We start from the raw sequence: 12,645 nt of genomic DNA, 5'->3' as shown, positions 1-12,645 counted from the left end.
TTATTGTTTCCTGGGTTACTGTTTATCATTTATTGAGCGAGTGTCCAGCATTTGTCATTTAGTAGAAGGAACAAGAATTTTAATTGAGAGTTAAATTTGTTACCAACAGCTAAACTGTGAAACAACTAAGATTTCCGCTTTAAAAAGATCAATTTGTATTTCCTACTAATAACAATTAACTTTTAAATAGAAGTTCAACTGGTACCAACAACAGATCAGTTTAATCAAAGAAGATGAAATATATTTATTTATATTTTATACTATTCCCAACGCCATGGTATCTAAGCGCCTTACAAAACTGATATATGTGCGTGGATTACAGGCAGCCCTGATATTTTGTTTCTCTTCCTTGTCCAGGGATATAAAGGATCAAATGCACTTTTCTCTTCTTTTCTTTGTATTCTTGTCGTTCCTTGTATTTCTATTCCTCTTTCTAAGAGAAGACAGAATAGTAGCGTTGAGTTGTTTCGCTTTTGTGTTTGTGCATGCTCTTGCAAGTGCAAGTGTGTGCGTTGGTATGAATCAGCGAGTATGTGATGGGAAGGTTATATCAAAGAGTTGGGTCTTGTATTTTGTCCTGAATATGATCAGGACCCTTGCAATCCTCAGCTCTTCAGGAAGGGAGTTCCCTGCTCATGAGCCAGCAAAGGTTCTGTTTCCCATTCTCACTGTTCTTACTCTTTACATCAGGCATTTCAGCATCCTAGAGGATCGCAGCCATCTCGGGAGGTTATGGTCACAGAGGGAGAAGCGACCTTTCAGATCCCAGCTCACTGAGAGCTTTGAAGAACAAAATCAGAAGCCTAGTTATTCTGTCAGTTGCACAAGCGTATCTCCTATGGAAGCGCAGTAAAGGGGAACTCCATCCACCCACCCGACTAGATGGATCGCGCCACAGGACTTAAAAACTTGATCTAATAATGTCCAGTGCGCTGCCAATGCAGAGCTACGATCCAACTGGCAGTTGTTTTTCATCAGCCGGGCTGATATATTTTGCCTCATAATGAAGAGGACGAGCAGCAGTAGAAGCTGCGCTGGTAGTAATGATTAGCAAGAGGATGGCACTGGTGCGAGCGGTGGAGTGCAATACATGCGCATAGCGCTTTGCAAGCAATTTAAATGCACCGGCGATGTGCCAAGGAGTTTACAGTCCATTTCAGAAAGTAAATATGAAACACAGGAAATAGTTATAATATCAGGTTTAGCGGGCACAATATCATGGTGGAGATGAGTAATGGGAGGTTTTATCAAATGAAAGGATTCAGTTAGCATTTGCAGGGCCAGTTAGGCAGAATTGTAGGATAAGAGTCTCCATGCCTGGATGAGAGGATGGTGTAGGGAGAAATGTTTTAGGTTTATTAGGACCTGGGAAAGCATTCGGGAACAGAGGAGCCTGTACAGGAAGGATAGGCTCCACCTAAAGGAAAATGGAACTAGATTGCTGGCATATTAACAAAAAGGTTGCAGAGGATTTTTTAAACCTAAGGCCTGGGGAGGAAACAACAGGTGCAGAGGAACACATGTGGAGCTATCCTTTGGGGATAAATATATTAAAGAGGGGACTCTACATCCTAGTAAAGAGGATAGGAAAGAAGTTGGTAAAGGGAAGGTAGGAGCTAGTGAGGAACAGTTAAATGTAAGACCGTCTTATTTAAATGTAACATATGAAGGTAAGCCACTGAATATTGACAAAATGTACAAATGCTTTATATACAAATGACTGAAGTATAAATACTAAGATGGGTGGTTGTCAGGTACTCGAGTATCTGACATTATATAAGGATACTGATACAATAGCCATTGGGGAAACTTGGTGGAATGAGGATAATCAGTGGGACATGGTAATACCAGGTGCCAAATACACAGGAATAGCAGAGTAGGTTACACGCGTGGGGGAGTGGCACTATATGTGAAAAATGCATGGAGTCAAATAAAATAAAAACCACAAATGAATCAAACTATATCATAGAATCTCTATTGATAGAAATTCCATGCTTGAACAATAAGACTATCAGGAGGACTACACTACCGGCCACCTGATCAAAATGGTGACAGTCACTATGAAATGCTCGAAGAGATTGTTGGTAGTCCATCACTGACAATGATGATGATGATGATATTGTCACAATTTTCTCTTAAGTCCAAACCTTGATGCACAGAGTCAGACACACTGAGGGCATGGGAAGTCAAATCTCTGAGGTTTGATGATGCAGCTTTGTGGCACTTTGCACATGCAGCCTGGAGACGATTTCGTCAATCCCACTTGAACCTGTTACATGCTGATCTTGTTAGAGACCACCAGCAAGCCTGTTCTGAGCCACCTGTTCTGAGCCATTTCCTTGAGTTCTTTGAGATTGATGCCAGCCCACTGGAGATTCCTCCTCAGGTTATCTTTGAAGCACTTATATGGACAACCTTCTTTCTTTTGCCTTGACTCAGCTCTCCATACAAGATCTGTTTTGGGAGACAGTGGTCTTCCATTCTGATGACATTTCCAGTCCACCTAAGTTCTGCTCTGAATCGTATTTCCTGAATGCTGGTTGTGTTTGCTCTCTCAAGGATCTTAATATTCGTCTCTCTGTCCTGCCAGCAAATGCTCATTATTGAGTGGATGGAGCTCATATGAAATTGCTCAAGCTGTTTACTGTGCCATCTAGAAAGAGTCCATGTCTCAGATCCTTACAGGAGATATGTTGGAGCCATTGCACTGTAGAGTTTCAATTTGGTGGAGAGACAAATGTTGTGTTGGTGAAAGACTTTTGTTTGGAGTCGGCAGAGGGCCTGGCTGGCTTTACTGATGCTGGGGGCAATTTCTTTATCAAGGGAACCATCACTTGAGATGATGCTGCCCAAATACTTAAACTGATCCCCATTTTTCAGCTGTATGCTTTGGATGAAGATGGCTGGCACTAAGGCATTGGAATGAGATTCTGTCTGGAACAAGACCTCTGTCTTACTGAGACTGATGGTGAGGCCATATAGCTGGGATGCTTCTGAAAACCATCAATGATGACATGAAGATCATCATGTCTATGAGCCATCAAGGCACAGTCATCTGCAAAATGTGCCTCAACAAGAAGTCTCTCCAGCATCTTGGTCTTAGCACTGAGTCATCGAAGATCAAAGAGGGAGCCATCAAGTTGGCAGCAGATGTATATCCCCTGATCCAAGTCCCTTGTGGCATGGCTGAGGACACAAACAAAGAACAAATTGAAGAGCACTGGAGTAAGTACACAGCCTTGCTTCACTCCATTCAAGATTTCAAATGCATCAGAAGAATCACCAATGGAGAGCACTTGCTCTGCTGTGTGGTTATGGAACAGATGGACGATTTGTATGGACCTTCTTGGGAAGTCCAGTTCATGTAGAATAACCTATAGACCCTCTCTGTTTACCATATCAAAAGCTTTGGTCAAGTTGATGAAAACTGCATACAGATCCATGTTCTGCTCTAAACATTTTTCCTAGATCTGCCTTATAACAAAAATCATGTCCAAGGTACTACAACCTGGTCTGAAACTGCACTTCTGGAAAATTCTCCTCAGATATGTTAGCAATGAATCTGTGCAGTAGAATACAAGCTAGTACTTTCGCTGCTGTACAGAGGAGAGAAATGCTTCTCTAGTTTCTGCAGTCAGCTTTCCTGCCTTTGTTTTTGAATGGTGACACAAAAATAGCCATAGGCACTGACTTCCTCAGTTCCTGGAGGGTGCTTGACCCCTGCTCTGCCACAGACTCTGCCACAACTCCACCCCTTCCTCCAAACCCTCCTCACCTCTTCCCACCCCCAGTCCACCCCTGCCCCCAAGCCTTGACCCCTGCCCCACCTCTTCCTGCCCCCACCCTGCCCCCATCTTGCCTCTTCCCACCTCCTCCCCCCCACCTATTCCTGCCCCACGTCCTCCCCCACCCCACAATGCCTCCTGAACTGTCACTGAACAGCTGATTGCTGGCAGGTGGGAGGAGCTGATAGGCAGGGCCACCAGCGGGTGGGAGGCAATCGGGGGCAGGGGGAGGTGCTGATCTGTGGTGCTGCCAGAGGGTGCTGAGCACCCACTATTTTTTTTCCATGGGTGCTCCAGACTCAGAGCACCCATGGAGTCAGCACCTATATTAATAGCATCTTTGAAGTCTTGTTGCATGTCTTCTTCTTCCCAAATGCTACCCAAGATGTTGTGAAACACCTCAATAGCCTTTGGGCCTGCTACTTTGTACAGTTCTGCTAGAATACCATCCTTACCAGGCAAATTGGATGAAACTATAGTAAAGAACAAAGTTATCAGACACATAGCTGAACAGTGTACTTGGATTTTCAGAAAGTCTTTGACAAAGTGCCTCACCAAAGGCTCTTAAGCAAAATAAGCAGACGTGGAATAAGAGGGAAGGCCCTCTCATGGATCAGTAGCTAGTTAAAAGATAGAAAACAAAGGATAGGAATAAATGGTCAGTTTTCACAATGAAGAGAGGTAAATAGCAGGGGTGGGGGGAGTATCTTTACCAGGACCTCTGATGTTCAACATATTCATAATTGATTTTTAAAAGGAGCTGAACACTGAGGTGGAAAAATTGGCATGTTGTAAAATTACTCAAGATAGGTAAGTCCAAAGCTGATTGCAAAGAGTTAGAAAGGGTTCTCATTAAACTGGGTGACTGCGTAACAAAATGGCAGGTGAAATTCAGTGTTGATAAATGCAAAGTAATGCACATTGGGAAAAATAGTCCCAACTATACATACACTAGATTAACTGTTACCACTCAAGAAAGAGATCTTGGAGTTATTGAGGATAGCTCTCTGAAAACATCCACTCAGTATGCAGCAGCAGTCAAAAAGATCTAAAAGAATGTTAGGAACCATTAGGAAAGGGATAGAGAATAAGACAATAATAGATAATAAGACAGTAAATATCATAATACCTCTTCACATAACACAAGAAGTAGGGGTCACCTGATGAAATTAATAGGCAGAAAATTTGAAACAAACGAAAGGAAATACCTCACACAACGCATAATCAATCTGTGGAACTCATTGCCATAGGATGTTAATATAATGCTTTTTGCACTGACTCAAGAGTGTGATTACCAACCTCAGGGCAGACTGCTAGGAAGCAGGGCGCAAACCCCAAATTGGTTGTGAATTCTATACTTAGATTTCACCAATCAATTATTCAATGTGAACTCCTCAGGCACCGTAACAGCCTTAACATGAAATCACAGATAGTCCTTTGGGAACTCCAATCTATCTCACGACCCTGGTAAGCACACATTTTTTAATAGATGGTCCCTGACACCAACAATCACAAAAATATTCAGGTTACTCCCAGTCCTAAAGGACCAGTCAAACAGCAAGTCAATTTCACCTCAGATCTCACACTGAAGGCAACACTTGTAGCCAATCCTATAATAAACTATATAAAGATTTATTAAATAGGAAAGGGAAACTAGAGAATTACTTACAAGGTTAAAGCAGGAAAATATAATTACACAAATGGGTTACAATCTTAAATTTCAAAAGCTAATAGCAGCATCTATAATAAGCAAGTTCTACTTGTGCTTTAGGGCTAACCCAGGCTAAGCAACTGGGGATCTGTTGCTTATATCTAGAAAACTTGCTTCCCAGAGTCCAAGCAGAATACTGATACCTAGTTCTTTTTGTTTGGGGTTTTACCCCCTCCTGTCATGCATTCTGAGCTGCAAATTCAGCTGATGGGAGGACTCCACCTTCATGATTCAGTTTCATGGTGGGAGGGGGAAGCAGAACAACAAAGTCTTTTGTCCTCTTTAACATCCCACAATAGACCATCTAGTGTCAATGGACCTTTCCTGTTGGGAAAGACATAACTCTTTCTGTTGCAGATCACACCAATTAGTGTCTCTCTCTTATGTCCCATAACTCCTATTTTTACAATACTAACACAGAGGTGAGCCAGACTGATTCCAGCTATGTATTTGTCAATGTCCAGCTGAGACTTTGGGACCTTGGCATAAGCTGTCACCTGGTATACTAGCATCACAATTGTGAAGGTCAAAAGTATAACTGGTTCAAAAAAGAATTATTTAGATTCATGGAAGATAGGGTCATCAATAACTATTATCCAAGATGGTCAGGGATGAAACCTTATGTTCTGAGTGTACCTAAACCTCCAACTGCCAGAAGCTGGGGCAGGATGGCATGACAGGGGATGGATCACTCAAAATTGCCCAGTTCTATTCATTCCCTCTGAATCATCTGACACTGGCCACTGTCAGAAGACAGAATACTGGGCTAGAATGACAATTAGTCTGACCCAGTACTTTGAGACTACTGTAATCAAACATACATAAATGCCAACATTACAGTCTTATTTCACTTGCAATTCCACACCAACTTCCCATTTTGCAGCAACTAGTGAAACCAATGCAGTTAACTTCAGGCAATAATTAGGAATCAGGGCACAAGGAAGACAACTCCACACAACTTTAAGAATCTTTGTTGACTTTTTTGTTGGAAGATATATTTTAGAAGTTTGAAAAGGCCTTTCTATTTTACTTGACAGTTTCCTGATAACAGAACTTGCATGTAACCAAGCAAGCAGGGGAGAGGAGTTTGGGGGTGGTAGGGAGAATTTTACTTAGATTATTTCACTTCACTTCAGTGGGAGGAAAGATGCACTGATCATCCCCTTTCTGAAGTTCAAAAGTATTTTTGATGGGATGGAGAGTTGCAATTTCTTTGTTATGTCCCTCTCAAGAAATTCTTTGAGCAGCTGTATTGATGAGAGCCCAGCCAGTGACCAACATTTAAAACTGCTATCCCTCAATTTCCAGATTTATGTAATGCTTCATGCAATCTTTACCTATCAATGGCTAATGGACTGCATTTCATCATTCTTTGAGTCTCAATATCTCTGCTCAGACTCCTTCTAACATGTAAACAGGGGAGGCAGGACCTATGTGCCTCTCCTGTTATCAGGAAAGTGTCAAAGGGTTTAACAATGCTCCTGACTACTCAAACCTACAGAGGCAGTTCATGGTCAAGATTTATTGGTGACTCATGGGGATAAAATTTAGACAGTTGCTTTCCCCTTCTTATTTTTAAAGATCTTGTATAGTGTGAAGGCTTTTTGTTTAAAATAATCCCAAGGATGTAATACAGAGTAATATTAATAATAATGGGGGTGCAGTTCAGCAAGTGCAGAAGTAAAAATAAAATAGCAAAGAGAGGTGCTGAGCAAAGGATGGTGTTAACAGCGAGGTAGGGAGGAAAGTATTAAATGAGGTGACATTACACAGAAAGCAACTGGAATTAAAAGCAACAAGGATGAAAGGGAAAAGGAGGCAAAAGATACAGAGATGATACCAAGCCCATGTGATGTGGGAAACTGTGGAGCTGTCCATGATAAGTAGGAGGTCCTATTCCGCTCTTAGCAGAGCATGGATGATCAGGAAGTGTATCTAGAAATACTTTACTTCACTTCCGGCTTGCTAGGAAACTTCCTTCCTCCTAAGCAAGGACCTAGCCACGGTGATCCATGTATATGCATATCTAAATTGGATTACTGTAATTCACTGAATGTGAAAATGAAGACAATGAACTGGCTCCAGCTGGTACAGAATGCAGCTGCCACCGTTCTCCATAGCTCAGACCATCCGGAGCACATCAAGTCATGCTCAAATCCCTCCACTGGATGCCAGTCAGTTTCCCATGCTAGTTTAAGGCTTTGAACGTAAGTTTCAAAGCAATTAATGGATCAAGCCCTGGCTATATCAAAGACTGAATTTCAATCTGTGAACCACTATGACAGCTGTGTTTCCCTGGGACAATTCAGATGACAAAGCCCAAGAAAGACAAAGCACCTCACAGCTGGGCTCAAAGCATTCTCAGCTGAGGGGAATCGGACTAGAGAACAAATTTCCAGACGGGAGGAGGCAAATCCAGAATCTGACCATCTTTAGAAAACACTGTAAGACCTTCCTTTTAAAAAAGCTTTTCCACCATAAGAATGACCTCACAGTACTGACTCTTCCTCACTTTGGACAACTAAACAAAAAAGGAGGAGAATAATAAAATTGACAAGAAAAAAGGGCTACCCTAATCAGAATTATGACCCTGAAACGGAAGAAGTGCTAGAGCCTTCATGAAGTCCACTAGGGATTTCACTATTATTACCGATTGTATGTGGAAGTTCTTCAGTACTATAGTGATAGGTGGCAGTATACCACAGTTTACAGCAGTGGTTTTCAAACTGGAGTACCGATACCCCTAGGAGTACACAAGCTCTCGTCAGGAGGTATGCAAGAAAAATCCTGTAATGGACGACAATGCATTTTATTTAGTACAGAGGTTTTCAAAATGTGGGGTGCACTCCCTTAAGGTGTAGGAACATCCGAGGGGCAAGCAGCTATGCCAGGTGGCTCAGGCCAGCTGCAAACCATCTCCACACCCTGACTCTCCTCAACGGGCAGCAGCTGAGCCCCCTACCTTTGACTTACAGTTTTTGGTTGCACCCCCACCCACACACACACACACACAGACAGGCTGTGTGGCCCCCTGAGGTGAGTCGGGGTGACGGTGGCATTCCCTCCCCAAGCCCTGCCAGGAGGGGCTGGTACGAGCTGCCTGGTGTCCCCACTTGCCCCTCCAAACATTCATCTGTGGCCCCCTCTGGGGAGCATGCCCCACAGTTTCAAAACTTCTAGAAGGTGTTGCTAAATGAAAGGGAGAAATCTGGGAGCACCTGACCCAAACGTGTTGTGGCTGCCTATCTCCTACGAGGGTATGCAGTAGACTGCATTATTTGGAAAAGGGAAGGCAGCCTAAATAGTTTGAAAAGCGCTAATTTAGTTAGTTGAGAGAGGGGGCGGGGTGAACTGTGTATCTCTGCAATCGTGTGTGTATGTGTGTGTTACAATTTATACAAGGGCATAAATGACACAATAGTGAAGTAATCCATCCACACTGCAGTAAAATAGATTATTTACAGGGTGATTAAACTTTACTATTGGGGTCATTTAAATCCTTACTTTGAAGGGTTTCAGGAAATAATGTAATAAACTTATTTTAAAAATACAGGTAAAATATTTGACAAAAATGAAGAATGTGAGTAATTTTCCTTCAGTTACAATCATTTCTACCATAAGAATAAAATACCAGAGTTTGGGGGTCAGAAGACAGTGGCAAAATTAATGTGTTTCTTAATATTGCTAACGCTGAGACATAGCAATGCATCAAAAAGACAGAGCACTGCTTCATGTGTTGTAAAATCGTAGGACAAAACTTGTACGTTTATTGATACTTCTTAATAAAAAAAATTTCCACTATGTAAAATATAGGCACTAATAATAGCAATAATATAAATACCAAACAATATAAACAAACTCACCCTAATGTGAAACTGCAAGGACTTTTGTATTTCTCTAATTAACATTCACGACAAGATTTTCTTTAGTATAAATATGACATAAACAGAAATAGTGGCATAAACATCCAAATACTTTTCTTACAATTAATTCTCATTATTAAAGCCCACATTCCTGTCTATGACTACCAAAGTACCTACACATAAGCAGAATTATAGAAGTTATTGATAACAGTTAATTATCTCTCAAAAAAACCCTTTCTCCAGCTACTACTATCGCAGTTCCTATAAGGAATATCCAATTTTTTTTAAAGTTGCTTTTTCATTCGTTTCACAGACAACACGCCTAAGAACACATAAAGACCTACAACATACAAATATTTCCAAATAAGGATTCAGTCATCTGACTCACCACCGCAGAAGACTTCAGTGTCAGTTCCTGTTGAGGTTTCTCTATGCCCACATTCCCCGAGGAATGAGGGACGTTGGGGCTAAAAACCATCAGGTCATTCTTGGTGGTGACTTCCCCGACACACAGGTTCCGGCTCTGGCGCTGCGAATAGGACCAACTCCCCACCTCGCTCGAGCACACCACGGTGGCTTTCCCAGGACCGCACATCACTTCCGGACCCGGGTGGCATCTCAGGCCAACGTACACGACAATCACCAACACAAACAGCCCGGACACCGAGCAAATGGCGATCGTTAAAGACACGTTCATGTGGACCAAGGGCCCTTCGCTCCCGACCCTTTGCCTCGAGTCCCATTTCACAGCCTGCGGACTCTCCACCAGGGACAGGCTGACCGTGGCTGTCGCTGACAGCGCCGGCTCCCCATGGTCCTTCACCAGGATCACGAGTCTCTGGCTGGGGCCGTCCGCCTCCTCCAAGGCCCGCGTGGTGCTGATCTCCCCGCTGTACACACCCACCCGGAAAGGCCCCGCAGCCCCGGCCTCCTGCACTTCGTAGCGAAGCCACGCGTTGTAGCCGGAATCCGCATCCACCGCTCGGACCTTGCCCACCACGTGCCCTGCGCCGGCCGACAGCGGAACCAGCTCGGGCCCTGGCGAGCCGCGGCCGGAGCCAGGCGGGGACACTGCCGGCGCGTTGTCATTTTCATCCAGGACGAAGAGCTGCACGGTCACGTTCCCGCACAAGGAGGGGAACCCGGCGTCCCTCGCGCTCACCTGGAACTGCAGCACTTGCAGCTCCTCGTAGTCAAAGGGCTGCAGCCCATAGATGTGCCCGCTCTCCGAGTGCACCGAGATGTAGCTGGACACGGGCTGCTGCTCTCCCACACTGCGCTCCACCACCGAGTAGCTCACAAAGGCGTTTTCCCGCAGGTCCGGGTCCGACGCCGACACGCTCAAGAGATGGGCCCCGGGACGGTTGTTTTCCTTCACAAACACCGTGTACACGGGCTGAGGGAAAGCAGGGGCGTTATCGTTCACATCCGCGATCGGCACCAAAATGCTGCTGCTGGCCGAGAGAGACGGGGCCCCTTCGTCTCTGGCTGTCACCAGGATCTTATATTCAGACACTCGCTCCCGATCCACGGCCTCCGCCAGCACCAGCGAGTGATAATTCTTAAAGGTGGAGACGAGCTGAAAGGGCAGGTCCGGGGGGATGGAGCAGGTGACTTTGCCGTTGTCTCCCGAGTCCCGGTCGGAGACGCTAATAAGAGCCACCACTGTCCCCGGGGGAGCGTCCTCCGGCACCGGCAGGGAAAGGGAAGTCACGGCCAGCTCAGGGGCGTTGTCGTTCACGTCTAAAACTTCCACCAAAATTTTGCAGTGTCCGACCATTGGAGCGTGACCTTCATCTGTAGCTTGGACTTGAATTTCATACAATTTAGTACCTTCAAAATCCAATTCTCCTTTGATTCTAATTTCTCCGGTATGAGAATCTATACTGAACATGTCTTTTACTTCGGGACCAGTAAGAATATTAAAAGAATACGCGATATCTTTATTAATCCCCTCATCCAAATCGGTGGCGTTGAGTTTGACGACTAACTCCCCAACAGTTGTATTTTCCGTTACACTGACCTCATACACGGATTGACCAAAGACAGGCGCGTTATCATTGACATCCAGCACAGTGATCACCAGCTGAACTGTGCCCGTCAGCTCCGGTTTGCCCCTATCAGTAGCAGTGAGTAATAAATTATGAAGAGGGATTACCTCTCTATTGAGAGCCTTCCTTAACACGAGCTGAGCAGATTTGCTTTTGTCGTTTTTCTTTTGTACATCTAGAGTGAAAAATTCATTCGAGCTGAGTTTATAGGTTAGCAGAGAGTTTGTACCAATATCTGCGTCAAACGCGCCCTCTAGTGGGAAACGCGAGCCCGGCAGTGTTGATTCTGATATAAACAGATTTAATTCATTTACGGGGAACACAGGAGCATTGTCATTTATATCCTGTATCTCCACTTCCACGTGAAATACCCTCAGGGGTTTGTCCACTATCACCTCCAAGTCAATAACGCACAGGGGGCTCTGGCCGCACACCTCTTCCCTGTCTACTGGCGACTTAACAAACAAAACACCGCTCTGCAAATTTACCTCAAAATAGTCTCCCCTGCCTTTGGAGACCATCTGGAACATCCGAGACACCAGCTCCGACACCTCCAGCCCCAGGTCCTGGGCCAGGCGGCCCACAAAGGTGCCGTGCTTCGATTCCTCCGGCAGGGAATAACGGACCTGGCCGCTGCCCACCTCCCAGGCCTTGTGTAGCAGAACCAGCAGCAGCAGCTGCCCGGTTACTAGTGTCTCTCGCCGGAGAAGAGCCATCGCGGAAACTCTCCTTTCAAAATTCGCCAGTTAAGACGTGGCTAATACAAAAAAAATTAAAATATATTTTAGCCTTATCTTTGCAAATTGCTCAGTCTAGTGACTCTGTGCCCGGTTTGATCCGCCCTTTGATATTGACGTGATTCATAGTACAAACCTGGGAGGGGCTTCTGTTTTCCTTTCTCACCGAAGTCCTTTTTTTGGTCTACAGCGACACCTTGTGACTAAATGTAGAAATGCAACATAATTGTTATGAAGAAAAGGAGTACTTGTGGCACCTTAGAGTACTAACCAATTTATTTGAGCATGAGCTTTCGTGAGCTACAGCTCACTTCATCGGATGCATACCGTGGAAACTGCAGTAGACATTATATACACACAGAGACCATGAAACAATACCCCCTCCCACCCCAATGTCCTGCTGTGTATATAATGTCTACTGCAGTTTCCACGGTATGCATCCGATGAAGTGAGCTGTAGCTCACGAAAGCTCATGCTCACATAAATTGGTTAGTCTCT

The 12,645-nt window shown here is 44.4% G+C and overlaps 1 pseudogene; it reads right to left on the bottom strand.

The window, feature by feature from the left end:
• Positions 1–9,699: 9,699 nt before the first annotated feature.
• LOC144269236 (protocadherin alpha-8 pseudogene) lies at positions 9,700–12,126 on the bottom strand (annotated as a pseudogene).
• Between the last annotated feature and the right edge of the window lie 519 nt (positions 12,127–12,645).

The sequence above is a fragment of the Eretmochelys imbricata genome, chromosome 8 (assembly GCF_965152235.1).
Source record: "Eretmochelys imbricata isolate rEreImb1 chromosome 8, rEreImb1.hap1, whole genome shotgun sequence".
Lineage (NCBI taxonomy): Eukaryota > Metazoa > Chordata > Testudines > Cheloniidae > Eretmochelys > Eretmochelys imbricata.
This window is presented reverse-complemented; position numbering and strand designations above follow the sequence as displayed.